Here is a 27,828-nt window from a genome sequence, read left to right on the forward strand (position 1 = left end):
AGTCTGGCTTGAAAGGAGAGACAGGGGGAGAACTTGGCAGGTGATTGTTCCAGAAGCGGCGGGGCAGGCATACAAGACCGTTGGGGACATTGCTGAGGCCTTTGCGGAAGACTACGAGCAGGTGTATAAGTCCAGGGTCGAGTTCACCAGGGTGGAATGCGCAGAACTCTTGGAGGATGTTTCTCTGTGGACCCTTGCTCCTGAGGACTGCAATGCATTGGAAGAGGAACTGTCAGAGGAGGAGGTTGGACAGGAAAGGCCGCCGGGCCAAATGGTATCCCGGTTGAGCTGTATAAGTGTATAGCCAAGAAGGTGGCAAAGTACATGCTGCAAATGTTCAGGAAAGACAGAGCAGAAGGGATCCTACCATGGGATCAGAGAATAGCCCCTATAGTGGTAATCCCAAAGAAAAGGGAAGACCCAGAGACCTGTAGTTCGTACAGGCCCATCTCATTGTTGAATGTGGAGGTTAAGGTCTTGGCAAAGGTCCTAGCTAACAGCCTGAGGAAGGAAATTACAAAACTGATTCACCCAGTTCTCAACCTCCGTCGCTTGTATGGGGTTCTGCACATGACTAACAGTGCAGACCATGAAGACGCAATAGTGCTGTCACTGAATGATAGAATGGCCATATTTATTTGCGGCCCTGGATACAGCGAATGTGTGCAGCTCCTCTACCGGTTCCCCATGGCGAGGACGGGGGTGTGGGTGAACAGGACAATATCCCGCCCGTTTGCGCTGTACAGAGGGACGAGACAGGGATGCCCCTTGTCTCCCATGATTTTCACACTGGCGTTAGAACCGCTGGCTGCTTGGGTGCGCCAAGACCCCTTGGTATACGGGATAAGAGGAAAAGGGGGATGGGAGGAGCGAATCTCCTTGTACACAGACAATATTCAGCTTTACGTTGTGAGACCGAGAGTTACGGTAGACAGGCTGCTTCATATCTTCCACATTTTTGCCAGTTACTCTGGATACCAAATTAACTGGGACAAATCATTGGTTTACCCGCTCAAGGGTGGCGCCCTTGAGCTGTTTACGCAGTGTGTTGCCCCAGTGGTGAAGGAGGGGTTTTGTTACCTGGGTATGTATGTTACATGAAACGTGCCTAGGTTCCTGGAAGAAAACCTGCTAGTGCAACTGAGACGCCTCCAGGCGGATGTCTCACACTGGGGGGAACTCTTAATCTCTCTGATGGGACGTGATGTACTCTTTAAGATGATGGCCTTGCCACGGTTGCTGTATTGCCTGCAGAATACCCCATACAAGGTGCCACCCAGTGTGTTTCAAAATATCAATAATGAACTAAGGTAGCTCCTGTGGGACGGGGGTAGCTTGCGCATCTACCTGACTAAACTCCAGAGGGGAGTGTCTGAGGGAGGACTGGCGGTCCCGGACATACATACATACATACTACTGGGCAGCACAATTGTGAAGCATGAGAGGACCCGGCATTTCGGGTGGACAGAGGCAATGGGACCCAGGGGTGTCCTTACGTTCCTATATGGGGTGGGCGGTTGGGTCAACTGCCATTTCATAACCAGACACTCTGAGATTTGGTTACAATTAGCGGCTGGCGTGGCTAAGCAAAATATTGCACGGGAACGGGGGGGACGAGGAAACTTCCACCACCTGCAGACTGGGAGAGGGACTTAGATTGGTGCCAAAGGGCGAAACAAGTGATTTACAAAAGCAGGGGATGTGAGAAGAAATATGAAAAAAATATGGTCAAAATGGGTGGCATATAGGGACACAGCAGAATAACCTGGAGGGAGAGGGTTATCAATTCGACTCTCTGGAGGGGAGGGGAGGTAGGAGTGGTAGGGCAGGGCATAAGAGATGGTCTAAGTATAGTGGTCGTGTAATGTTGGTTAATGGCTGGATAATATTGTGTACCTTGTCTGAGCTACTATTACTATGTAACTGATATGAGTTCCACTTGTATGCTGAGCTATTTTTTAAATAACTCACTTTCCTCACATCTGGGATCACTGTGGCAGCACCAATTTCCTACCACCCAGCGGTCCCCTTGGTCTCCTGATAAAAATGATACCTTCCTTGTGTGGGTGCCCAAAGCAGTGTCAGCCTCAATCTCTACATGTTTTTCGCCCTTCCCTGTCACAGGCACTAGTAGTTTTCTATCACCCTTGGGAACAGATGGGTGTAAGAATCTGGCCAATCTGCCCCCTTGGGGGAAGGGGGGAATCGGGGAGGCCAGAAAATTGCCAAATATTGCTCCAATAACAGGAAGCAACCCTTGCCTCTCCCAACAGAAACTGCCAAAATATGGGAGCAAACAAAAGGGGAGGGACCCTTGCTGAAAGGGTGCACACCTTAATCCGCAAATAATTATCCAGGGTGTCTAGTGGGGTTCTGCAGATCTGGAAGCAGATCGGCCTAAAAATGTGGCTGACCTGCTCCCAAGTGGGCAGAAACCGTCCCCCTGGTGTTTAGTAGGTTTCTGTCCCCCTTGGGGGAGATCTGCATAAAAATACTGCTCTGTTTCCAATGTGGGCAGAAACAGCCAAAATAATGCCCCTCAAAAAAGAGGGAGCACCCTTACCTAAAGGGCCGCTCCCCCACATGCCAAACTACCATATTCCTGGTGTCTAGTGGGTTTCCGCCCCCCTTGGGGTAAGTTCGGCCATATTTTTAGGGGAACAGAAACGGCAAAATATTCCCCAAAAATAAGGGGCGCACCCTTGCCTAAGGGAAGCTTTCTCTCATGACAAAACAAACATATCCCTGGTATCTAGGGGTTTCTGGCCCTCTTGGGGGAGACTGGTGTAGAAAATTGGCGGATCTACCTCCACGGAGCCAACATATATGCTCCCCAAAGGGAAGCAACCCTTCCCCAAGGGGTGGCTCCCCAAACAATGCAGGCAATTCAAATAAACAAACTAATTGGTGTCTACTGGGCATTCCTGCTGCACAATCGCTTCACTGCCAGGCCTTCCCCCCCCTCCCATGCAAAGCCTTTTTTTGGCTATTTGGGGTAGTTCGTGCTTAGGCCCCCATAACTTTTTGTCCACATAAACTATCCATGAACAATTTAAGTCCTTGTTTTGCCACAATCCAGGGGATTCTAAAGACACCCAGAGTTTGTGTTTTCCCTGACGGGGATTGAGAAATTAGCGATCGTGCAGCAGGATTGCTCAGAGACAGTGGAGGAAAGGAAAAGCCTTTCCTTTCCCCCAATGCCTATTTTGTAAACCTCTCTGAGGAGAACATTTTCTGTTTCTCCCGGGAGGTGCTGGAAGTCATCTGCGTGCTGACATCATTAGATGCCATGGATGGGGGGGGGGGGAGAGGCCTGTGGAAGCGCTTCCGCTGCCATACCTGCCTGGGAGGTGTAGGGGGCAGCCCATGGGAGGAGCGCTAGCACTTCCCCCATGGGTAGGTCCCTGGACATAATGGTTATGTCCTCGGCAGAGTGCAACCACTGCCGAGGACCTAACCATTACATCCATGGCACCAAGCGGTTAACATCTGTTCCCTGGCATGTTACTCTAAGATTTTCCAGATATTTTCTCAGATAAAGTGGGACGTGTTAAGGGTTATATGCAATGCATCAGTTTACAGCCTAATGCTGTCTTTGTTATATGTAAGGTGCAAAACATACCAATTTCCCTGCAGGAGTAAGTCAAGAAAGAGCTGGACTGCGTCTGCTCCTAAAGTATCATTGTAACTGAAGCCACTGACTGGCTAGTATCTAAAGTTGTGGCATCTATATCAAATGGAGATGTCAGGTTGTGTGTGGATTTAAGACAAATAATTTCACTTCTTTCATAACACTATTTGGGAGCTACAGATTTAACTACATACCAATTGTTCTGTGTTCCACCATTACGTTTTTTCAAAGGTTGACTAATTTACTATGGCATGTGCTTGGTTTGAAACTTTTGCAAGATTATGTGCTTATCTTTAATAATGCTCTAGCAAATCCAGTGAATTCTTTTCAAAAGGTACTTATCTGAGGTCTTCAACAGTTAATAAGTGTAAATTATGTTGTGAGGAATTAACGTATTTGTCATGTGATTCTGAAGGATGGTGTTTGTACCACAGACAAACTGGTTGACAACATAGTAAGTTTATCTTCACCGAGTAACAGAGAAGTTCATGTTTTTCTGGGAATTGACTAATTTTATTGCTGGTTTATTCTTCATTGTGCCAGTTAGAACTGCACCATCAGAAGACTTTAAAGAAAAAGTGTGTCATTTGTTTGGAACAAGGAGTGAGAACATGAGTTTAATGTAATCCAAGATTGTTGGGTCAAGGCTCAATCCTTGAAGGGTTTTATACCTGGGTTGCCTTGCCCAATAAGTACAGATGTTAGTGAAAAAGGCATAGAAGCGGTCTTAAAACAAATGCAGGATGGTCTTGAGGCCACAGCTGCATTTGCTTCTAGAGGGTAGAAAGGGGCATAACATAGGTATCCTACTATAGAAAAGGAAGTTTTGGCAGTATTTTGCATCTTTAACAATTTTAAACAGTTTTTGTGGGTTAATAAATTGATAGAACATTCTGATCACTAATCGTTGAATGACGTATTTGCCAACAAGTTCTTGGATGGAATTTAAACTCTGATTTGCAAGTGAATAATTGTTCTGCAAGAACATCATTTTGAATTTCAGTATATTCCAAGGTTTGCCAATTGTCTGTCAAGGTTAATGTGTGACTCCTTGAATGAACATGAGGAGAGTGATACTTGGTAAAATATCAATACTTGGTGGAAGGAGGTTAAAGATTAAAGTTTGAGGAGATTAAAGATAGCGTTGGTACTATGGGTTGCATTTCACATGAAGAGTGGTTATCTGACTTGGAAAAGGATTGTGTGTTGAAAGGGGTGCATGTAAGTTGCTTTCCACAAGTGAATGCAGTGTAAATTTTGATGCAGTCAGCAAATGGTGTGAGACGATTTTTCATGAACTAATCATGGACGGGGGTTTGCTGTTTAGAGGTTCTAGAGTTTTTGTTCCTGTAAGAGTGGGAGGGAAATTGTTGAGTCTTGCTCATGAGGGTCATGAAGGAATGAGAAGGATCAAAGAAAGAATGAGATCCATGTATTGGTGGCCAGGAACGGATCTCCAAATAGAACAGGTAGTACGAGTGTATGTTGATTGCAGACTGATAAGTCAAAGAAATTGAGGCCTGCTCCCATTGCGTAAAAGATTTCCTGGAGGTCCATGGAATGAGGTTGCTTTTGATATTGTTGGGCTGTTGTTTTCCACATTTGGTGGTTTGCATTTGTTTGTTCTCATGGACATGTATTCTATGTGGCCCGAGATAATGATAGTTCATGACATTTCTATTTCCTCAGTTATTAAGTTTATATTGGAAATCTTAACTAGAGAGCTCAATCCTAAGTGTTTATTAACTGGCATTGGAGTGCAACTGACATCAAGAACTATGACTGAATCCCTTGCTTCTGGAAGTACTGCTAACAAAAGATGCATGTTGTATCATCCACAAACAAATGGCATGATTGAGAGATTCAATAGGACTTGTCATGCATTTCTCAAAAGACATGGGTAGAAATTGGAAAGAAGCAATTGTTGCAGACGATGTGCAGTACAGATTTACTCCTCTTTCCACTACCGGTGAAACTATTTTGTGCATATGTTATTGGGGAGGAGAGTATTGAATATATTGAAAGTAGAGAGTTGAGATAGCAATTTAAAAGAAACAAGTATTATCATAGAAGCAAAGCTGTAAGAACTTTACTGTCAAAATTGGCGATCTAGTTTGTGTTCAAAATGGGCGAATGAAGCAGGAAAATACAATGATGCTCAAAAAGTGTTTAAGGTTACTAGAGGATCAGTTAGACTGGAAAGTGGTCAGGTTTAGAATTTCAACAGAATTTTGATTTATAGAGCTTTGTAATGTTTCTTTTTTCTATTTGGAATTTTAACAGTAGTGTTATTGTTATAACTTTGTATTTGTTTTGCTATTCGTTATGTTCTCATCTTTTTTGTGTGTTGTGTATGTTTTCTTGTCTGTCTTTTTCTGTTCTGTACAGTTGTTTCTTTGTTGTTGGGTGTGTGGAAGGTGTGTGGTATCACGTATTTCTTGTTGTTCTGAGGCTTTACGTCTTCTGTATTGTTCTATTTCGAAAATAGTTTTATGAACTGAGGGCAGTTGCCTGACAAGGTGACTAAGAATGAGAATCTGAGCAGTGGGTTCCCTTTTCTCCAATAAATACCTCAAAATGGATTCCTTGTGTCTGGCAGCCTAATTTATTTTGATGATGTTCAAAGAAGGTTACAAAACACTGTTTACAATATACTTCAACCATATCCCCCTGCACCCTTTTACCACCTGATTAGTACAGGTGGTAAATGTGTGTGTTAAACCCCACAGAAAATGGAAATCTTTGTTGAATACCACATGTCGAATCTGGGTCCATACAATATATTTTTTATTCTTTGGGGTTTAACCTGTAATTGCATGGTACTGGTGTGGTGTTACCACAAAGTGCTGGTAATCAGGTTGAAGATGGGCTATTTAAAGTGCCTAAGGATGGATCAACTTGCATGAAAGTCACAGTGATCACATCAAACCACATTACGGATATAGAGCAGAGGTACTTTACCACACTTTAACTTCAGCAATCTGTCTACATTCCTTACCCTAAGAAAGTGTATTGCGGGTGCTGTTGTACTTTGAAGTCGATATTGTGTTTTCCTTCCACAGAGACTGATTTGGAGGTGATTGGATACATTATCAGGCCTCATAATGGCCTGCATCCCTGAGTTTGCATCTCCTAAAGATTGGTCCATCTCGTGTAGTTGAAATACAAAGACCACTCCATAGAGGGCATGTATTAGGTTGTGCTGCAATTGAATACTTTAGCATCAATTGCTTATTTTCCTCATAATCATGCAGAGGCATAGCAACAAAACATATTAAGATCATAACTCTGGTCGTGATGCATGACATAATATATCCCTGTATATGCCACACAACAAATATGCACTGTTTCATTTATGGCACTCGATGAAATAATGTTACCCCTCCACAAATGCACTGTAGTACCTCATTAAGAGTAGGAAGGACTGGATAAATAATGCTAAAATGCAACATACTCAAACCCTACACCACTGCAAGGCTGTAAAGCTATACAGAGCTAAGCAAACCTCTAGTGACATAACTTATTCCTACCTTCTATAAACATACTGACTTTACTAAGATCCTGATTCAAAGTTGTGTGCACAGATCCGACTGATCGGCGAATGGATGTTTGCACACAGATCAGAATTCTGAGTTGTGTATTAATCACAGCATCCTGCATTTTTTCTCCTGGCAGATCTCACCAGAAAAAGGCTGAGTTAATCTACCGTAAAATACTAAGACAAACATAAAACATGCATTAATCAGTGTGGCAAACACCAATTCCACATGATAGGCTTCATTCTGAAGTAAGGAACTCAGGAGAAGTTGTTATCCCTTCAATACCCCGCACCAGGGTAGTGGTAATGCACATGTGCACTAATTTTCACCCAAATGCTACATAACTTGAGACCATGGCCTTAGTCTCCAGATCTGTTTTGTGTTTCTATAACTATGAAATCCATAAAGATACCTAGCTTTCAATATATTTGTCTAAGTTAGGGGTAACCAAGTCCAACTTGTTTGTCCATTTTTTGCCTGCTGTAATATCATAGCCTATATTAAATCTCTACCTTTGTTCTTGCCCTGACAATGTATATTATAAAGAGAAACCCTTTTATTTAATTCATTGTCCTGCAGTCAGCAGCTCTATCTTTGCTTTTGCACTATGATATCATAGAGGATAGCTAAATTGATAATCAAGATCATGCATTGATATTGATATACAAAGATAAGATTTGCCTGGTATGTCTAATGAACTGCCTTCTATAATCTTGTAGACCACGTGTAGGGAGACACTGAGAACCCGGTAGAAAGCCAGCAGATCTGCCAGGACGAATAATTCCATAGCCTCCATCCCTCGGGTAAGGAACAGTCAACGCTTCTTAAAGATGCCCACAAGTCTGCCCCAGTGGTCGAAGTGCATAAAAAAAGTATGTGACCTGTGATGCTGCATGCAATGGCGCAGGGGTCAGTGAGCGTGGTGACAGGGTCAAAGGTGTGGATACAAAAATTAAATTTTCTGTAAGGTTTTTGGGGCATTCACCTTCAGGTAGCTACATATAAAATAGTGTACAGCTTGAATGAGAAGTACATTTGAAAAAGGATAAGTTAATCAGTGGCAAATGCACTACATTTAGTACATTATGAGACCTCTATTTGTGAGGGAGGTATGGGCGTAGCAAGAGAGACACAGACTTAAAACATGGTTGGTGCAGTGGAGAGTAGTGACTTTTGTATTTTTTGTGCTACGAGATCACAGCCTGTGACAGGAAGCACTGTGAATATGTAAGTTGTTGTTTTAAACTTGCATTACACACAGTGGAACACAGACTGCTACAAATGCGCAAAAAGATAGAATGGTGCTTCCAAAATATAGATTTTAGTTATACCCAGACTGTACATGATGCATTTTTTAAATACAGCTGTTCCTTAAAAGCAAGCACTTCGTAGCTCAGCTGGTAATTCCTTTGCACTACCACTCAAAAAGAGTAAGTGTTTGTCATCCCACAGCTTCAAGTGATTCCACTAATTAAAGCCAGTACTGACGCTATAGCACACTCTACATTTGCAGACTAACTTGTTGGATACATCTGCACTTCTTTCAGGCAAGCAGGCACCCTGGCAAGAAGGCTTGTTTATTGTTAAGCTGTCTGCCCACCTTCAATTTGATGGACTATCTGGCTTAACTGTCCTGAGACAGTAGTCTTTTAAAAAACAAAAAGTAGGGGAAAATGTTTTCATAAATTAAAAAAAGTAGGGGCATGTTGTGCCCTTCTGATCCCACCCACTTCGACCACTGGCCTGGCCAGGATGTCTACGCTATGAGGGAAGCCTCATTGAAGACACTCGTTTTAGAGGCGTGCTGAGTGGGCACCAGTTTTAAAACACCAAACCTGAAAACTTGTATGTATTGAGAAAATGAACTCTTAAAATTGCAGTTTGTTTTCTCAAAACAAAATACTGATGGCCTAACGTGATGGGATCTTTCTCCATGTGTGAGGGGTCCATGCTACATTTTGCCTAGCTGTATCCACCATACCTTGGAGCTTTAGCAGATGTGCTGTTAGATCAGAGATTTACACCAGCGGAGCTAGTGGGGTTCCACTTGTGTGAACATGGCCTTTCTATCAACTCTAAATAGAGTGTCTAAATAGAGTCTTAGGGTGGTCATCCTCCAACTTTTTGCTGCCTCCCTCCTTTTTTCTGACCCTGTTTTTTCTGGCTTTAGGACTCTGCACACATTACCACTGCTGACCAGTGCTAAAGTGCATGTGCTCTCTCCCTTAAAAATTGTAACATTGGTTGCTACCCAAACGGCATATTTAATTTACCTGCCAGTACATAGTAAAAGGTATTACATGTGCCCATGGCCTGTAAATTAAAATCTTCTGGTGGGCCAGCAGTACTGATTGTGCCACCCACATAAGTAGCCCCTTAACCATGTCTCAAACCTGCCATTCCAAGGCCTGTGTGTGCAGTTTCGCTGCCACTTGACTTGGCATTTAAAACTACTTGCCAAGCCCTAAACTCCCCTTTTACTTCATATATGTCACCCCTAAGGTAGGCTCTAGGTAACCCATAGGACAGAGTGCCATGTAAGTAAAAGGCAGGACATGTATGTATGTGTTGTACATGTCCTGGTAGTGGAAAACTACTGTGAGGCCTGCTCCTGTCATAGACTAGCATTAGGACTGTCCTCATATAACTTTAAGTGGTAGATTCTGATCTGAAAGGAGTAGCCATGTCATGTTTAGTGTGACCAGAATGGTAATAGAAAATCCTATTTATTGGTGAAGTTGGATTTAATATTATTATTTTAGGAATGCCACTTTTAGAAAGTGGGCATTTTTCTGCATGTACTGCCTTCTGTGCCTTACAACCTGTCCCCAATCCACATCTGGTCTGTGCTGGCTGACAGCTCCCCTTGCGCATTCCACCCAAACAGCCATAACCACAGGAAATTCAGTTACATCAGCATTCATCTGCATACTTAATGGGTCTTCCTGGGCAGGAAGGGTGGAGGGGCTCTTCAAAGCCCAGTGGCCTGCCCTCACACAAAGGACTGATAACTCCCTGGGTTGAAAAGGGAACTTGTGCACAACAAAACCACTCTCTGATGTCTCCCCCACATCAGAGGCATTTTTGGGAGTATAAACTAGGTCTCTGACCCCACAAAATTAGACACTTCTGGAGCTACACCCGAACTCTGTCAGAGAAACTGCCTGGCTGCCCAAAGGACACATCTGGACTGCTTTGCTGAGAAGGGCTATTGCTCTGCTTGTTGCCCTGCTGCCTGCTGGCCTCTGACTGTCCTGGAAGGACTCTGCCTTCCCCAAAAGTGCTCTCTAAGGGCTTAGAGTGAGTTTGCCTCCTGTTCTGAAGTCTCAGGATCAACAAAGATTTCATCTACTCGCTTCTAACTAGTTCACCAACTTTAGGGATGCCAAGAACGACTTCGGCGACTCCAACACTGCTGCCGCAGCCAGCTCCATCTCTGTGATCCTCGCTGTATGCAAATACGGCGGTCTGCAATGCAAGTCTGATGTTGTTGCGACACTGCTGACGTCCCGCAGTGTCATTGTGACACTGTGATGTCCACACATAACGTCTTGACTGACAGCACCCATCGATCCCGCCTGGTCACCAGGAACGGACGCCACTGATGCTGCACCACCTCCCCTTGCAACTGGACATAATCAATGCCTCACTTCCCCTGCCTCACAGTACGGAACCAACACCTCGCCCCCCGGACACCGCAAGAGACTGGCGCCGCAACAGCCCCAACAACGCCTCACCTCCACGACTTTGTGTGGCGTCTTTATTTATTCCGTGACCGGTGCCTGTGATGACAGAATATTGGGAATGACTCAGAATCACAATAGCTCCCACTGGGGCTATCATGGCATCGTTGACTAAGTGCTTTAGTGGAATGTAATGTTAAAAAGTCATAATTTTGCTTGTGTACATTGGAATTTCATCATTCCAACCTTATTTTATTCAGATAAATATTACCTATTTTTGGTGTACTTATGTGGTGTTTTTACTGGGTTATTGTATGACTTATTGCACAAATACTTTACAAATTGCCCTCTAAGTTAAGCCTGACTGCTCAGTGCCAAGCTACAGAGGGTAGGCACATCATAATTTGGATTGTGATGTGACTTACCCTGACTAGGAATGTGGTCCCTACTTGGACCATGGTGTATACCTCTGCCAACTAGAGATCCAGTTTCTAACATAAGGTAATCCCAATGCTAACCTATGGGAGAGATAGACATTGCTGTACTGAAAATGAATTGTAGAGTTTTTCATTACCAGGACATGTTAAGCTTAAAACGTTCATATCCTACCTTTCAAGTACATTGCACCAAATTTAACCTGCACACACCGGCTGTGAAATGGCAGACCTCAGCCATGGTTAGAGAGCTACAGTGAGTGGCATAATTAATGCTGCAGGCACACTAGTTGCATTTAATTTACAGGTCCAGGGCACATGTAGAGCACTTTACTAGGGGCTTATAAGTAAATTCAATATGACAATTGGGCATGAGCCAATGTTACCATGTTTTAGGGAGAAAGTGCATGCACCTTAGCACTGCTAAGCAGTGGTAAAGTGCTCTGAGTCCTAAGCAAAAGGAGAACATAAAAATGGAGGAGGTAGGCAAAAGGTTGGGGGAAAGACCACCCTAAGGCTGTTAGATGTAACACAGATGAACATGCAAATATCTATGACCCTTATTATGACCCTGGCGGTCGGTGGTAATATGGTGGAAACTACTGCCAATAGGCTGGCGGTACTTTCCACCATATTATGACATTGGCGGTTTGTCCTCAGCCAAACCGCCAATGTACCACCTCGACCGTCATGGCGGTAACAGCTGCCGGGCTGGATATAGCAATCTCCAGCCCAGCGGCCGTCACTGTACCGCCTGCCGGATAATAACCCCGCCTACCGCCATGGTTTCCGTGGCTTCCTTACAGCCACGGAAACCATGGCGGTAGGCACTACCAGTGACAGGGAACCCTTTTCCTGTCACTGATAGAGGTCTTCCCCACCCCACCCCCCTTTCCAGATACCCCCAACCCCCCTTCCTCTCCAAACGCCCCAAAATTCACGCCCCTTCACACAGACACACAAGCATTTGCACACCCATTCCCACATGCATCCGTGCATGCATACATACATTCACACACACACATCCGCACACACCTTCATATATGCATGCAGACATGCATTAACAGAACACAACATACACGCACTCACACCTCCATACATCCACACACATTCAACACGAAACACACATCCACATACACGCACGCACAAACATTCACACACACCCCCACAACACAACCCCCCCTCCCCGTTGGAGCACCCACTTATCTGTGTTCAGGGCGACCTCCAGCAGGAGATGGGACGGGGCGCTGCTGCCAGCAGCCGCGTCCTTCAGCAGAACACTGCCAGGCCATATTATGGGTCATAATATGGCTGGAGGCGGTCTACTGGCATGGCGCTTCTGGTGGCAGCAGCGCCACCTTACCGGCATCTGCTGGCATGGCCACAGCCGGATTTCTGCCATCCTTCTGGCGGAAATCTGGCTGTGGTCATAATACGGCAGACGGCTGGTAGCCACGGCAACTAATACAGCGGCCCCCAAAGGCCGTCGCCGCAGGGGTAGGCGGGTTTGAACACCAATATCATAATGAGGGCCTATGTGTCTTACAGGGTGTGGGTGTATAACACACGTTTACTCCTGATAATTGAATGACTCTAACTTTTTAAATGATGTACACTTTTTTAGGTCTCAAGCAAAAGTGAAGGAATTAGGAGATATACACCCGGCGTCTCACTCCTCCAGCACCAAACTCCACTAGTGCAGTATAAATTTAATGTTAACTTCAAAGGGAGGAAAAACCTTTGTATTTCAATACAATTGTTGCTCCACATAAATGATGAACTTGCAAACTTTCATAATTTTGTTTCTTTTATTCCAATTATTTTTTAGAAACTATACATCTTCTATTGGAGCACACCCAACACGTGTTTAGAGGTAACACCTATTTTTAAGGCATAAACTCAATTACAAAATCGTATTTCAAATATCCTGATTCCCCTATTTCAATATGGTATCAGGAATATTCTGCTTAGATCACTGGAACACTAGACTTTCATGACAAATATTTTAATGTCTGAGTTGTTGACATTTATTTGATGCTTTAAAGTCTGATGTATGTGTACAAACAAGTTTCTGTTTTGTTAAATAAAAATTTAATATTTTTTTCACATACAAAGATGGAGGGTTGCAGCCCTCATTCTGTTCCCCTGACCTCAACCGGATGAGCGTAGGCTACCTCCAAGCCTGTCCTACTCTCTAAAGAATAAAGCTTTGCTGTTTATCAGATCATTCTTGGTGTTTCTCTTAGCACGTATACCACATGCTGGCGGGCTTAAGAAATAGGGGGGGCAAAGACAGATGAAACTAAGGGCCGCATTTAAAGTTTGGCAGAGCAAAACCACCTCCCCAACTCTACAGTGTTTCCGCCCCACCAAACTCATCGTTCCCCCGCTCTATTTAGAGTTGGTGAAAAGGTTATGTTTGCACCAGTGGAGCCACCGATGGCTATGCTAGTGTAAACTTCTGATCTAACAGCCCATCTGCCAAAGCTCTACAATGTCATAATAATGATCATCCCATGCTATTGAGGGCAAGGCTTCCATCCATAATTTGCCCAGCCCAAACTATGATGGATACAGGCAGGGGAAATGTAGAATGTGCCACTCACACATGGAGAAACTAGGCTATCAGTGTTTTGTTTTGAGAAAACAAAATCCCATTTTGAGAGTTTATTTTCTCAATATATACAAATATTTATCACCAGAGCCCATTGTTCTGATGTATAAGCAGGACACTCCTGATAAAATACTGAAATTAGGGAGTCAGGATATTTGAAAAAATGATATTTGCAATGAAATATGAACTTGGAATTGAGCTGAGTTTTTGCCTTGAAAATAGGTGTTACCTTGAAACACGTGTTGGCTATGTTCTAATAGAAGATTTCTGGGACCAGATGTAGGAAACGTTTAGCGACTCGCAAACGGCAAAAATTGCCGTTTGCGAGTCGCTAAACGCGTTTCCCAATGCAGAAATGCATATTGCGAGTCGGTACAGACTCGCAATATGCATTTCGGAATCGCAAATAGGAAGGGGTGTTCCCTTCCTATTTGCGAGTCTGAGTGGTATGCAATACCAACGCGGTCGCAAATGGTGTCGCAGTTACCATCCACTTCAAGTGGATGGTAACCCACTCGCAAATTGGAAGGGGTCCCCATGGGACCCCTTCCACTTTGTGAATGGACCCAAAAATATTTTTTCAGGGTAGTTAGTGGTCCAAGGGACCACTACCTGCCCTGAAAAAAAACCGAAACTAAAGGTTTCGTCTTTTTTTTTTAAGTGCAGCTCGTTTTCCTTTAAGGAAAACGGGCTACACTTAAAAAAAAAAAACTGCTTTATTGAAAGCAGTCACGAACATGGAGGTCTGCTGACGACAGCAGGCCTCCATGTTTGCGAGTGCCTATACTCGCAATGGGGCCGCAATTTGCAACCCACCTCATGAATATTTATGAGGTGGGTCATTGCGACCCCATAGCGAGTCGCAGTCGGTGTCTGAGACACCGTACTGCATACCAATTTGCGACTTGTCAAGTCGCAAATTGGTTATTTGCTACATCTGGCCCCTGGTTTCTAATTGATAACTGGAATAAAGGAACCATAACTTTGCAAAATGTTTAAGTTCATCATTTATTTGGAGCAACACTTGTACTGAACTACAAAGGTTTTTTCTTCCTTTGAATTAGCTTTTTTAGGTGTCACCAGAGTGTGGAAGCTGTCTGTTGGCGAACAGATCTATTGTCTGCCTACAGAGGGCTTCGAGCAAGCCCACTAATCATTACTGGTTGGCTTTATTATCACTCTCATCTGCTTTATTTTTATTCATCAGCTTTTGTGGGCATTACTTCCTCTTTTAGTGTTTGTCCCTCAACTGAACAATGGAACAATTATTTGTGCCCTTCAACTGCTCACTTTTGAAGCATTACATTTTTATTTTGGATAAGAACTCCGTAAGTAGGTCTCCCCCACATGTACTGTTGTTTTTCCTTTTAATGTGATACGTGCTGCTCTCTCTTGCCCGTTTGCTTCTTGCCAACCCCCTCAACATTATAGTCAACCATTTGGACTTCTTCCCCCGTAATGCTGTATCGCACCTAAGTGCTTCCTCCCAACACATCAATGCTCCTTTCTCTGAACTGTGCTTCTCAACATTTATCCCTTGCCTGTGTTCTTACCCCGACTCTCTATATTGCTTCCTCTACTCGTGCCGTTCATGTTGCATGCGCCCAATGCTCTCCCTGTTGCTTCTGCCCCCATGATGCTTTGCCACCTGAGTCTTGTGTTGCTTTGGCAACCCACACCCTCTGTGTTGCTTCCTCCACCCATGCTTGAAAAAACAGAAAAGAAACACTTTTCCATTATCTTTTTATTTTTTATTCACTGATCTAACTCAGATCTTTATATAAAAAATGCTAGTGTTATTTTGCAAGCATGCATCTATTGTGCAAGCCAACAACATAATGTGGACAGGCCCATCATAGCACTTTGTATTTTTGATTACTTTTTAGCTATACTGCACAGTATCAGGGATGCTGTACAACATTGCTATAAACAATAGACAAATGCCAATAGATCCCAAAGGCGAGAGCTACTGGCTGTGACAGTCCTTATCTGATTTGAAACTTAAGCCCTTCAATCCGGGGGCGAATGAAAGGAGTGAGCACAGACTGCAGATGTTAGCAGCGTGCGTTATTAGTTGTAATCACATACAAAATCTGTACAGATGCTAAAAACATATAAAGAAGCTATAAAGATGCTATGTTTTTCAACATAATCTTTCATTTTGTACAAAAAAGAGAGAGCATATCCATATGTATTAATTTTACTGACTGTATAATGCTGATGGAGGAAATACGTTTTGCACAATGGCAAACTACTGACAAGCAGATTTCATACTATTTGTGCTGTGTTTTTTCATCAAGAAACAAAGCAAATTAACTTAAATGTGGTAATGATATTTCTGGTGAATACTATGGTGGTCATTATGACCCTGGCAGTCTTCTGACCACAAGGGTTATTGTGGCTTTATCACCGCCGACAGGCTGGCAGTAATGAGCGCCAAATAATGACCATGGCGGTGAACAGCCAATGTACCACACCAACCGCCAGCACGGTACCAACACTGAACACGGCGGTAGCCACCTACAGGTAGGTGGAAGACAAGGATCTGCCCACCATATTATGACACAGCACACCGACAGGATTTCTGGGGCAGTAGCAACAACACCAAAAGCCTGGCGGAAACACATTATTTAAAAGGAGACACTCACCTCCAGGTCCCGTGGGCTACAGCTCCCTCACTCGCCGGTGCCCTTGCTCCTTCGCCAGATGATGCTAATGCACACTTGGACAGGATGACAAAAGGAGAAGGGGGGAGAAAGAAATGGATCACAGGGTCAATCACAGCACCAACAGCACAAATGTCATACACATCACTGTCACACACTGAGATTGAGAATGTGCAGTATGGACCACACTTTCATACCATTGCCTAAGTACCACAGCAGGTAGGACCCAAACACTGCCAGCTACACACCAACTGCGACCAGCTAAGCCCTGTCTGACATGCGAAGCCAGCTACCTAGCTATCAAAAACATGCATTTCACCCTATTAACCTTAGCTGGACCACGCAGCAATGTCTAAACTGGCATACTGGGGAATCTACTGACTAGTACCCTGCATCCAAATCCCATGCCAAGCAACAGAGATGGCTGTCAAACACACTCTACCTATCCCCTTGTGGCTGCTGTGATACCCTCAAGCGGGTGGATGGGTATCCAGCTCTGGTAGGCCAGTGCCAGTATGCAGGCCATCAGGGGGGTCAGGTTCCGATAGGCACCCATCCCTCGTTGGGAGGCCGTCCCCAGCTGGGCCTCCGCGGTCTTCCGGGCCCACCTTTTCCTGCAGTGGGTGCTCCTCCTGGGTTCGCACATCCTTGGCAATGGCATGCCACAACCCCTTCTTCTGATGGGCGCTGACCTGCAGAGGAAACACAAATGGTGGGACAACATTAACCACACAATCCAGCCTGCCACACATATGGCCTACAAAATGCATTATCCCCTCATCAGGCACACACATGACCTGTATCCCTGCATCAGCGCTGCCACCAGCCACAACCCTCTATATGACACATCTCCATGCAGCCATGTTGCATGCAACATACCCGTGGTGTACTCACCTGTTGGTCTGGAGGCCCATACAAGGTTAGTACCCCCATCCACGAGCCTTTCCAACTCCTCCGACATGATGGCTGGGTCCCTTTTTCCTGTTGCACGAGCCATGGCAGGTTCCAGACACAGGTCACAGCAGCACACGCAGTAGAGTTGTCGTCCTGTGGAAAGTCAGGAATCAAGTGAAGTGATAGAAAGAAAATGGCGGTCACGTCCGCGGCGGTGAACACCATCACCGCCGGCGTTGATCATCATTGGTTCCCATACTCTGTTAGCCAATGAGGAATTGCACGGTGGTGCAGACCACCTCCCGCCATGATACGAACACCAGCGGAGATAGGTCACTTCCACCTGTCCCTGCATGCAGGACCACCGGGTGCCATTTTCTAATGCTGGTATACATGTACAGATCGATAAGTGCATCATTGTAGTCAAATGTTCTCACCTATACAATTCCAGTGTCCAATATAGAAGCATGCTCTGTGTACACTACTGTAGTGTGTTCATGGTTCCTGTTGTCACTCCCTTCTTACTTTTGGGTCCCTCAGGTACCAACCACTCTGGAGAAATAGGAGGAGCAGGCAAGCACCCGTGTACAGACCCCTTGTAGACTTGGCTACACTGGAGGACAGGCACGTCATACTCACCTATTGTCTGGACAGGGCCACAATCACAGAGCTGTGAGCAAAATTGGAGCCTGATCTGCTACCTGCTATCTGTTGCACCACAGTAATACCCCCTCTTGTGCAGGTACTCTCAGTTCTCCATTTCATGGCAACTGGCTCTTTCCAGGTGACAGTAGGCTTGGCTGTAGGAATGTCACAGCCAATGTTCTCTATTGTGCATGCAAGGGTTTTGGCAGCCTTGCTCAAACACATGTGCAGCTACATCGCATTCCGCCAGTAGACGATTTACCCGCTGTGAAGGCTGGATTCTATGCAATGGGACATATACCACATGTAATTGGGGCCACTGACGGGACCCATATTTCCTTAGTCCCCCCAGGGCCAATGAATAAATGTACAGGAATCGGAAGAGTTTCCACTCACTCAATGTCCTGATGGTGTGCCTTGCTGACCAGTACATCTCCCACATCACTGCCAAGTATCCAGGGTCGGTGCATGATGCCTTTGTCCTGAGGAATAGCAGTGTCCCATAACTGATGGCACAACTACAGAGGCACAGAGTGTTGCTAATAGGTGAGCCTGAGTCCCTACCCAATGTATGTCAGTGTATGCCTTCAGGAGTCATAGCCCATAGGGCTAATATGTGTCCCTTACTTCTTGCAGGTCATTCCGGCTACCCAAACCTGTCCTGGCTCCTGACCCCTGTTAGAAATCCAAGAACAGGGGCTAAAAATAGGTACAATGATGCTCATGGGTGTACCAGGAGGATTGTTGAAAGGACCTTTGGGCTCCTGAAGGCTAGGTTCAGGTGCCTCCATCTGACAGGTGGATCCCTATGCTACTCCCCTGAGAAGGTCTGCAGAATTGTTGTTGTGTGCTGTATGTTGCACAATTTGGCCTTCAGACTACATGTGTCCTATCTGCAGGAGGAGGGGGGTGACGATGCAGCTGTGGCAGCAATGGACACTGGGTCACAGGGATCGTTTGTGGGGTGGTTCACCTTCTGCAGGGGGAGGGGTGCTGGTGGCCTGTGGGTTCTGAGGGCAGGGCCTCCTGTTCACTAGCTGCAGCAGATGTGGAGGGCTGGTCAGTACACTGGCTAGTGGAAGGGGCCCGCTGGCGTGCTGTGTAGTCCCTCATGATGTTGGCCATATCACCCAGCACCCCTGCAATGGAGACCATGGTGATGTTCAGGGCCTACAGTTCTTGCTTGATCTCCTGGTGGTGCCCCCCCATGCAGGTGGGCAGTCTACTGATTGACTTGTCCAGGGGACAGAGGTCTGGGGATGTTGGGTGGCTGCTGTGGTGTTGGATACTGAGAGGGGAGGCTTTGTAGTGGACTGGGTGTGGGCTGGGGTAGCCGACTGACCAGTGGTCCCTGATGGGCCAGGGAGTTCATCCAGATCCAATGCTCCAGAGTTGCTGTCATCACTGGGGGTATCTTCTGGTGGGGGACTGGGTAGTCGTGGCACCTCCTCGCTGCTGAGATTGGCTAGGGCACCTGTGGGGATGTAAGTGTTGTATTATGCTACATGTCTGTGACATATTCTGCATCACTAGCTTATCCTATACTATTGCTGTTGCCCTGCCACCTTTGTGTATGGTGATGGATTGTGGGATTGTTAGTTCTCAATGCTGTGCATGCATTGGTGGTGGGTGTACATGCAGGGCTGGAAGGGATGTGCATGCAGTAAGTATGGCATGCAGGGCTTGGCATTTAGATTTGTTAATTGTGTTGGTGCACTGAGTGGGATGGAGTGGGGTGACTGGTGTCAGGGTGAGGGGTGGTGGTGGTGGTGGCATGCAGGTATGGGGGAGTGATAGGTAGTAAATGTTGACTCACAAGTGTCCAGTCCTCCGGCTACTCCAGTGAGTCCTTCAGGATGCAGAATTGCCAAAACTTGCTCCTCCCGTGCTGTCAGCTGTGGGGGAGGAGGTGAGGGTACAGAGCCAGTCCTCCTGATGGCGAGATGGTGCTTCGCTGAAATGGAACGCACCTTCCCCCGTAGGTCATTCCACCTCATCCTTATGTCATCCCTTGTGCTTGGATGTTGTCCCATGGCGTTCACCCTGCCCATGATCCTCCTCCTCCGTAGCTCCATCTTCCGGGCAATGGATATCTGCTGTGCCTGTGCTCCAAACAGCTGTGGCTCTACCCTGATTATTTCCGCAACCATGACCCACAACTCCTCGTTGGTAAAAGGGTGGTGCCTTTGTGGGGACATGGGTGTTGTGTGGTGTGTGTAGGTTGTGCAGAGAGTGATGTGTGATGTGGTGGGTGTGTGGTGCGTGTTGGATGAATAGGTAGTAGTGTGTGCAGTTCTCTTTTGAGTTTGCGTCACAATGTGTAGCCATCTTGTCATGTTTGCAGAGGTTTGTGTGTGATGTGGCTGTGTGTTTTATAGTGCTGTTGGTGGGTGTGGGGGGGTTGTATTTGTGTCAGGTGTGGGTTTTTTATTCTGGCCAATGTTGTCTTGTTTTGTTTTTGGGTGGTCATATCCACACGGAGGTGTTCACCGCCGATGGTTTACCATTGTTGAATGTCCGCTGTGGTGATTCGAGGGTCAATATTTGGAGGGCGTTGTTTTGATGGCATAACGGTATGGGTGGTAGTTCCGTCAGTTTATCACGTTCAGTGGGTCTGGTGGATTTGTGGTTGTGGCTGTTTTCTGTCGGTTTTGTATTTATGTGTCATAATCTGGCGGACAGATGTTCACCTCCATGGCGGTATGTTGGTGGCAGTCACTGCAGAGGAATTTGGAATTTACAGCTGATGTCATAATGAGGGCCTATATCTTCCTATATATCCTCCCACATATTCCTTACCATATCAATATCCCATGAACCCAGACTGGATCTGGAAATTTCCCCTCGAGTAATAGCAGTCCAGAGCTGACAGGTGGTGCTACATGACTGCAGTTATGGGTCCACCTATCCTGGAACTGACAACACCTGCTTGTGAACAGGAGTAACCTACAAAGCTGGCGTCATATCCCTGTATTTATTCCACCTCCAACCAAAGCAAGGAACCAAAAGCTTATTGACAGTAGATAATAAAACAACAAAAGTAACATTTTTTTATACCTTAGAAAATTATGAATAACACGAACTGAAATCGGGAGCGTGGAAGATGACTAGAAATCGAAAGCAAGATATAGGGCCTGATTACGACCTTGGCGGAGAGGATTACTCCATCCCACACAGTGGACACGATATCTGTCAATTATGGGACAGAGTAATCCCCTCTGCCAAGGTCATAATCAGGCCCATAGTATCCACCAGAAATAGCTTTACCAAAGGCAATTTTTTTTTTCTGATGAACACTTCTTTCTACAGAAGAGTACTCTATGAATGAGTCCCAAGCAAAATCCACAACGGTGTGGGACTGAGGAATACCGATACACCATGGAAATCATTTAATACTGCTTTAGCAAAGTATCCATCGTTAGACGACTTAGCCATCAGACAGCACTGTTTGGCAAGTGTATTTAATGAAAGCTAAGCAGCCACCTGACAAATGGCAGCCACCAAGATACCCTTGATAAGAATGGTAGAAGCCATCATGGCCTCTGTAAAATGTGTACAAATGGACCCCGGAGGGTCTCTCTTGGCTAAAGCATGAAGTATCTGAATGCCAACAGTGACCCAATTCGAAATAGCAATGGCTTTTTAGCCCAAGCAAAGTGTACAAAAAGCCTTATCATCCACCCAACTCTGCTAAGGTCCAGTTAATATAGTGGGAAACAGCTCATCCAGTTAATATAGTAGGAAACAGCTTGCCTATGGCTGAGGCCATACAGCCAATGAAGTGGGGGAAAGAAAGAGGGAAAAGGGATGTCCTTCCACATGGGCCAGTCTAATGCCTTCACAGAAAGGAAAGACAAGTATGTAAAAACAGATTGCTGGGTAGAAGATAGTAAACAGTGGTAGAACCAACAGGGCCTACAACTCTTCAACCAAAAGGGTCAGAGTAATATCCACCAGCAACACAAAATTGAGGATAAAGAGGTGAACAGATCAACTATGCATCAGTTCGAATGGTGTTACCATGAGAAACATCCATACTGCCAAACAACAAAAGTCATGAGAGGAAACTTATAAAGTCTACCTTTCAAAAAAATGCACCAAGAGGGGCCAAATAACAAAGGAAAGCTTGACATGAAGGCACAGAAATGAAATCAGAGCATCTAGGCAGCCATGACCTACTGGGTGATGGAAACTGCAAACAGACAAGTGAGCCTTGAAATGCTTTATGCCTGAAATGTGGGACCAAGAAACAAATTTGACCCACCAACCATAAAGGACACACATGGTGGCTGGTTTCAGGGCAGTTGAGTTGTAATGTGCTACCCTCTGACAATAAGCTGGAGCCACCTAAATAACACCGCTCTATTTCCACACATGCAGGCTAAGTGTGTGAAGATTGAACTGCAAGGTGCAACCATTCAACTGTGAAAGTAAATCTGTTTTATCCAAGAGTGGAAGAGAGGATGCAACCATGTAGGACTGCTGCTGGTTGATGGAGACTCAGAGTAGGTGCTTCAAGGTACTGAGATCAGAGCAGTGGATTTCACCTTCACCAATAAATTATCCAATTAAAAAAATATACAGACCCCTGACGTCCTCCCAGAAGCTACCACCTCAGCCAGCACTTGGGCACTGTATAATGGAGTAATTGTAAGACCAAAGGGTAGTACTGGAAATTGGTAGGGTGGGGACCCCGCTGTGAAGTGGAGTTAAGTCCTGTGAGCTTGGAGGGTCAGCAAATGGAAATAAGTGTCATGGAGATGCAAGGGCCCCATCCAGTCCTTCACATTCAGGACCAGGAGGAACACATTCAAGAAGCCTATGCCAATTCAGAAAATTAAGGAAACAAACATTTCTTATGTTTTGAGAGCCTAATCACAGTAAACTCTGCCATTCCCTACAGAGCATTGGTGTTAGTGGTGAATAGAGTTGGATTGCCCAAAGAAAAAACTTGGTGCCCCATGGCTTTGGTCTCACAGCCCAGTGGTGCAGTTGGGGAAGACCTGGGGTTTAGTTTCGCCAAAGATGGTTGGACCACCAACTTTCAGTTGGCAGAAGGATCAGTCTGCAAGAATTTATGATCAGAACTTCTGGGACCAAATAGATCTTCTCTAAGGCAGCAAGCACTGGTTCTAGCATAGCATTTTAAAAAGGTTATAAAGTTTCCGGAACAATAGAAGGTGCTACAGGATTTGGACTTTACAGACAGATAGGACAACTGAAGCATCTCCACTGCCTTATGTTTACCAGCCTTGAATGAACAAACTTTATTAGAAGGGGGCCCGGGGAATAAGGCATATCACTTTCAAGGTCATACCAAGGCAACTGGCATTTTAAAGATCTAAGTAGATCTCAGCACATACAATAATGAATAAGAAAGTTAGCAGCCTCTCAATCACCCTAATTTGGGTGCCTGAAATCCATGTGTGGCATGTTCAGCACATCTGAATCCAAGTCAAAGAGCTCTTCTGTGTTTGCAAACTTCTGAGGTTTGGAAAAGGATTTGGAAAGGCTGTTGTTTTACATTCTATCTGGCCACCCAATGGATGTCTCTGTCATCAAGGGATGAGGTGGCACAGAATGTGGCTCTAAGAATGAACCCATATGAATATGAAGTTGAAAACTGCATTAAAGACAATAGTACAAGACCCTTCAACTGGAATGGTTTCTTTAAAAACGGTGCCGAGGCCGGAGCCCATTGAGGCACAGAACTGGGTAATGTTGGGCCAGAGCCACCAAAATTGCCAAACCCATACACTCTGATCAAACCTGGGAAGCCAAAAGGGAGTGATAGTGAGGAGGGCTGCCCTGGAGAGCCTGGACGTCTTGCCTGCCGAAAGACCTCAACTTGAGAGGCATTTGTGAATCTGTCAGAACTCAAGTTCTATTTTTTTCCAGAGTCAGCCCTGGAAAATAGGAAAGAATAGCCGGAGTCAGGTATTGGTGCAGTCAGCTCTCTGAACAGCCTGGAGAGAAGCACTGCTTCTTCAAAGAAGAGGACCTGTGCTTCTTATCTCTTATATTTTGACTTCTTAAATGGAGACTAACCTGAATGAGGGAGAAGCAACCATTACAGAGTCTCCTTAACGGCCCACACCAACTGATTAGCTTCCTCTTGCCAATGGCCTTTGGGTGCACTGATGTGCAGTTGTTTGAATAAAAGGATCGTGGTCAGGCACCAGGAACCACATGCAGATGTAGTGTGATCTGACAAGGAAATCTTCTTGAATCCACAGATCTTAGGAAGTGATATTTGATCTAGTCTGCCTAATTTATATTTCTGATAGATGTGTTTCACGTAGATCCTTCACTTTATGAATATCTCCAGGAACTAGAATGAATCTGGAAATTTTCCTTCTGGCAATGTCTCTCCTGAACTGGTAAGTGGCAACAAATTTAAATATCCTATTCAGGAGGAGACAACAGCAGCCTATATATGGCATCACCTTGCACACCGGTATTATGTCTTGTTTTCCTCATGTATCAATGCAGGTCGAGAGCCCTTCTTCAGTGTTTACCAATTTCCTCAAAGGTTTAATAATGCTTCTTTGCTCCACTTTTCAAATGGAAATATTGAATAATCTTGTGATAAAACTATGGAGTTGAATTTTATGCAGCAAAAATAGGACAAAATCAGTTTGCATTTTTAAAAAGATTAATCATGGATTAGAGCTTCTTTATTAAACACTCTTATTGGACAGGTACATATTTTTTGTAATTGTTACTTAGTCCATTCTTTCACTTTGGCCTGGTGCAAAATCTTACTGCAATATGGCCTAGGAAAAACGGTGTTTATGGGGCGATGCGGCATTGCAAAACATTTCTAAGAGTCCGGACTAAGTCTGACCCAATTACGAATACAGGTTTGTGAAGTGCTAAGCTACTGCAAACAGAAAGTTGGTGGACTGGAACTTCACAAACCGAATACATGTATGGGGTGAATGGAAAATATAATGTTAGTAATCTTTACGTGTTTTGAACAGAGTTTATCTGGAAAAAAAACTTTCCAGAAATACTGCAATAATTATTATCCACTTGTGGTTATATGTTGCTTTAAACTGTCCGTTTGACAACAGACTGATTTCACAATTAAATTAGAAACTGTCACAGAGTATGGCCGAAAAGGCACGCCCTTCCCTCTGTTCGAAGCAGGATTCCCTGGCACAGCGTGTATCTGATTATTATTCCTGCCTTTCAAACCCAAATTCAACAGCATAGCTTGATTCTCTGTTCCCTGTGATGTACCATGTCATGACACGGTGCATTTATACTACACAATGTAATAGAGTTTGTCAATCACATAGAAGAGGCACTTACTCTTGAGTCTTGTATTGTTATAATATATGCAATCGATGGATAGACACAATTGTAAGAAAACATGAGATAATATCAAACACTGAGAGAACTTACATTACACAGTTACTTTTGAGAAATACTGTTTATGAGCTATCTCTTGATTTATGGCCCTGAAGAAGTAGGGTTTCCACTGAAACAAATGTTGGCTGCTAATATCAACATTGAAGCCTGCATCAAGCAAAAAGGAAATAACTTGTTATTTGAAATTGTGAGGCTATGCTACAGGTACCTGTATTATGGATTTGAATATTTTGATACTTGCATTGTATGACAAGAACTCAATTACATAAACCGGCATTTTTCTTTTTTTAGATTTTTGGGTTTGGTGATTCTGCTGATATCTAGTCTAAGAGCATTTCTGCCGGGACAGCCCTTACATTAATGCACAGTTGTACATATAGGGCAATGGCCAGTCCTGTAAGACTACTGCACTATTTTTGTTAGTGAGTTCCAACGCCTCTTACCTACATGGATAAATAAACACAAGAAATCCCACACTATTTAAAAATGTTTTATTCAAATATATTGCCATATAATAGTGCAGACTATATGAATAGATGTAACTAGAACAATAAACATTACGGTTGTAATAGTAAAAGCGATTAAACAGTCTATTCAAAAGAATTGCAACATTTTAGATGGTACTTATTAAATTCATGCATTAAATAATTAAACTAGCCTACACTAAAACCCCTCTTTCTAGCCCCTAAATAAATCTATCGTCACAGCTAATTGTCCATATATTATGCCAGATGACCCCTAAACACACACATTTCTCCTGGAAAACAAAGTTTTTTTGTAATTAGTTACTGTGCTTTGAGTAGATAGAGCTGTGAAAAGCATAGATAAGGCAGCTCAGCAAGCCCGTGGCTTTCAGCTAAGATGTTTTAAGTATGCAGCTCGCGTGAAAACTCAAAAAAAAATCTGAAGGTACCTCTATTCCTAGATGCTTAAATACCCTTTTCTTGTTATTATGAAAAGGCTAGACTTCATGATTAATGATGTAAGATGCAATAATTTGTAAAAGCATTATGTTGCTCACTTACTAAAATATAATACATATAATTCACATTACCACATGATATATGAGCAACTGGTAAATTACCAATCTATAATAAAACACACTTTATATGACTAAACACATGCAACTAGTACTACAATGAAGTACACATTAATAAATAACAAGTGTGCATAATCAACTAAATCTAATGGAAGCACATAAGTAGAAAATGCAAGCATATCTCAAACAAGTGGCGGGTGCCATACTTTTCTTTGCTCAGATTATTGTTTGATATTTTGGTGTCTGCAGATTTTTCTTGAAATATATCAACTGCAAATGTAGCAACTTTGTATTTGTTGCTCCATATGTATATCCCACTTATTTTTGGGTTTCTCCTTAAGTTTCTTAGTAGGGTTTAAGAGCTATTCTAAGAAGAAGGGGAGAAAGAGAGGGTACCTCATCTTGTGCCTCGCTCAAGTCACAAGTCATTGGATAGTGTATCTAATAGTACATTTGATTTTCATTAGCTGTAAAGGATTTTGACTGACTGTAAAATCTTTGGGTATGTTATAGCATTTATGTGTTTCAAATAGGTATATCCATTTTACAAGGTATAAAGCCTTTCCTGAACCATGTGTAATTTTACACCGTATTTCATTACACTCCTCTTCGGTACATGCCATACTAGTGGGAAAATTTGTGGTGAAAGCAGAGGATCTTCCTTTAATAATGCCCATTTGTTTTGTTTTTTATTAAGGAATGGAATAAAAGGTTTGAATGCTCGGATAGTACCCAAAATCTTATCATTTGCATTTATTAATAATAGAAGTATGAGGTTTTTGGAATGCTCTAGGTGTTTACCTTCTTTGGGTAATACACTGATAGTGTAGCCTCTCAACGCACGCCTTATGGGGGTTATTTATGAAGTGGTTGTATACAATTGGCAGATTAGGGGTTAATTATTCTTTAAACTGCTGGTAGAATTCTGGGGGTAAAACCACTGGGACTTGGTACTTTGCCTTTTTGAGTTTCCTAATGATTGAGTTAATTTCTTCTTCTGAGATGCCTGCTTCTTGTCAGATTAAGTCTTGTTTAGAGCAAGTCTGAAAGGAGATGTCCCCGAGACATGCAGCAAGATTTGTGGGTGTTGGGTATATTTCTCTGGATTATATTTTCTTAGGGACCTTCTGAAATGTTGTGAATACTTCCTAGTCTTTTGTTCTGATCTGTCCACTGTCAATGGATGTTATTTTCATTTTTTCTATTTCTCGTCTTACAGTAGGTAGCAAGTAGTTTTCCATCTTGGCTACTGAATATATGGTATTTTACTTTGATTGTTAGTAGTATGCTATCCGTAGCAAATGTG

General features: G+C 44.0%; 1 protein-coding gene across 6 annotated transcripts in view; it reads right to left on the reverse strand.

Moving 5' to 3' along the window:
* Nucleotides 1-27,828, reverse strand: part of ARSG (arylsulfatase G) — a 1,341,775-nt gene that overhangs the window by 602,010 nt on the left and 711,937 nt on the right. The gene's annotated exons all lie outside the window — the stretch shown is intronic.

This window comes from Pleurodeles waltl, chromosome 7 (genome assembly GCF_031143425.1).
Source record: "Pleurodeles waltl isolate 20211129_DDA chromosome 7, aPleWal1.hap1.20221129, whole genome shotgun sequence".
Lineage (NCBI taxonomy): Eukaryota > Metazoa > Chordata > Amphibia > Caudata > Salamandridae > Pleurodeles > Pleurodeles waltl.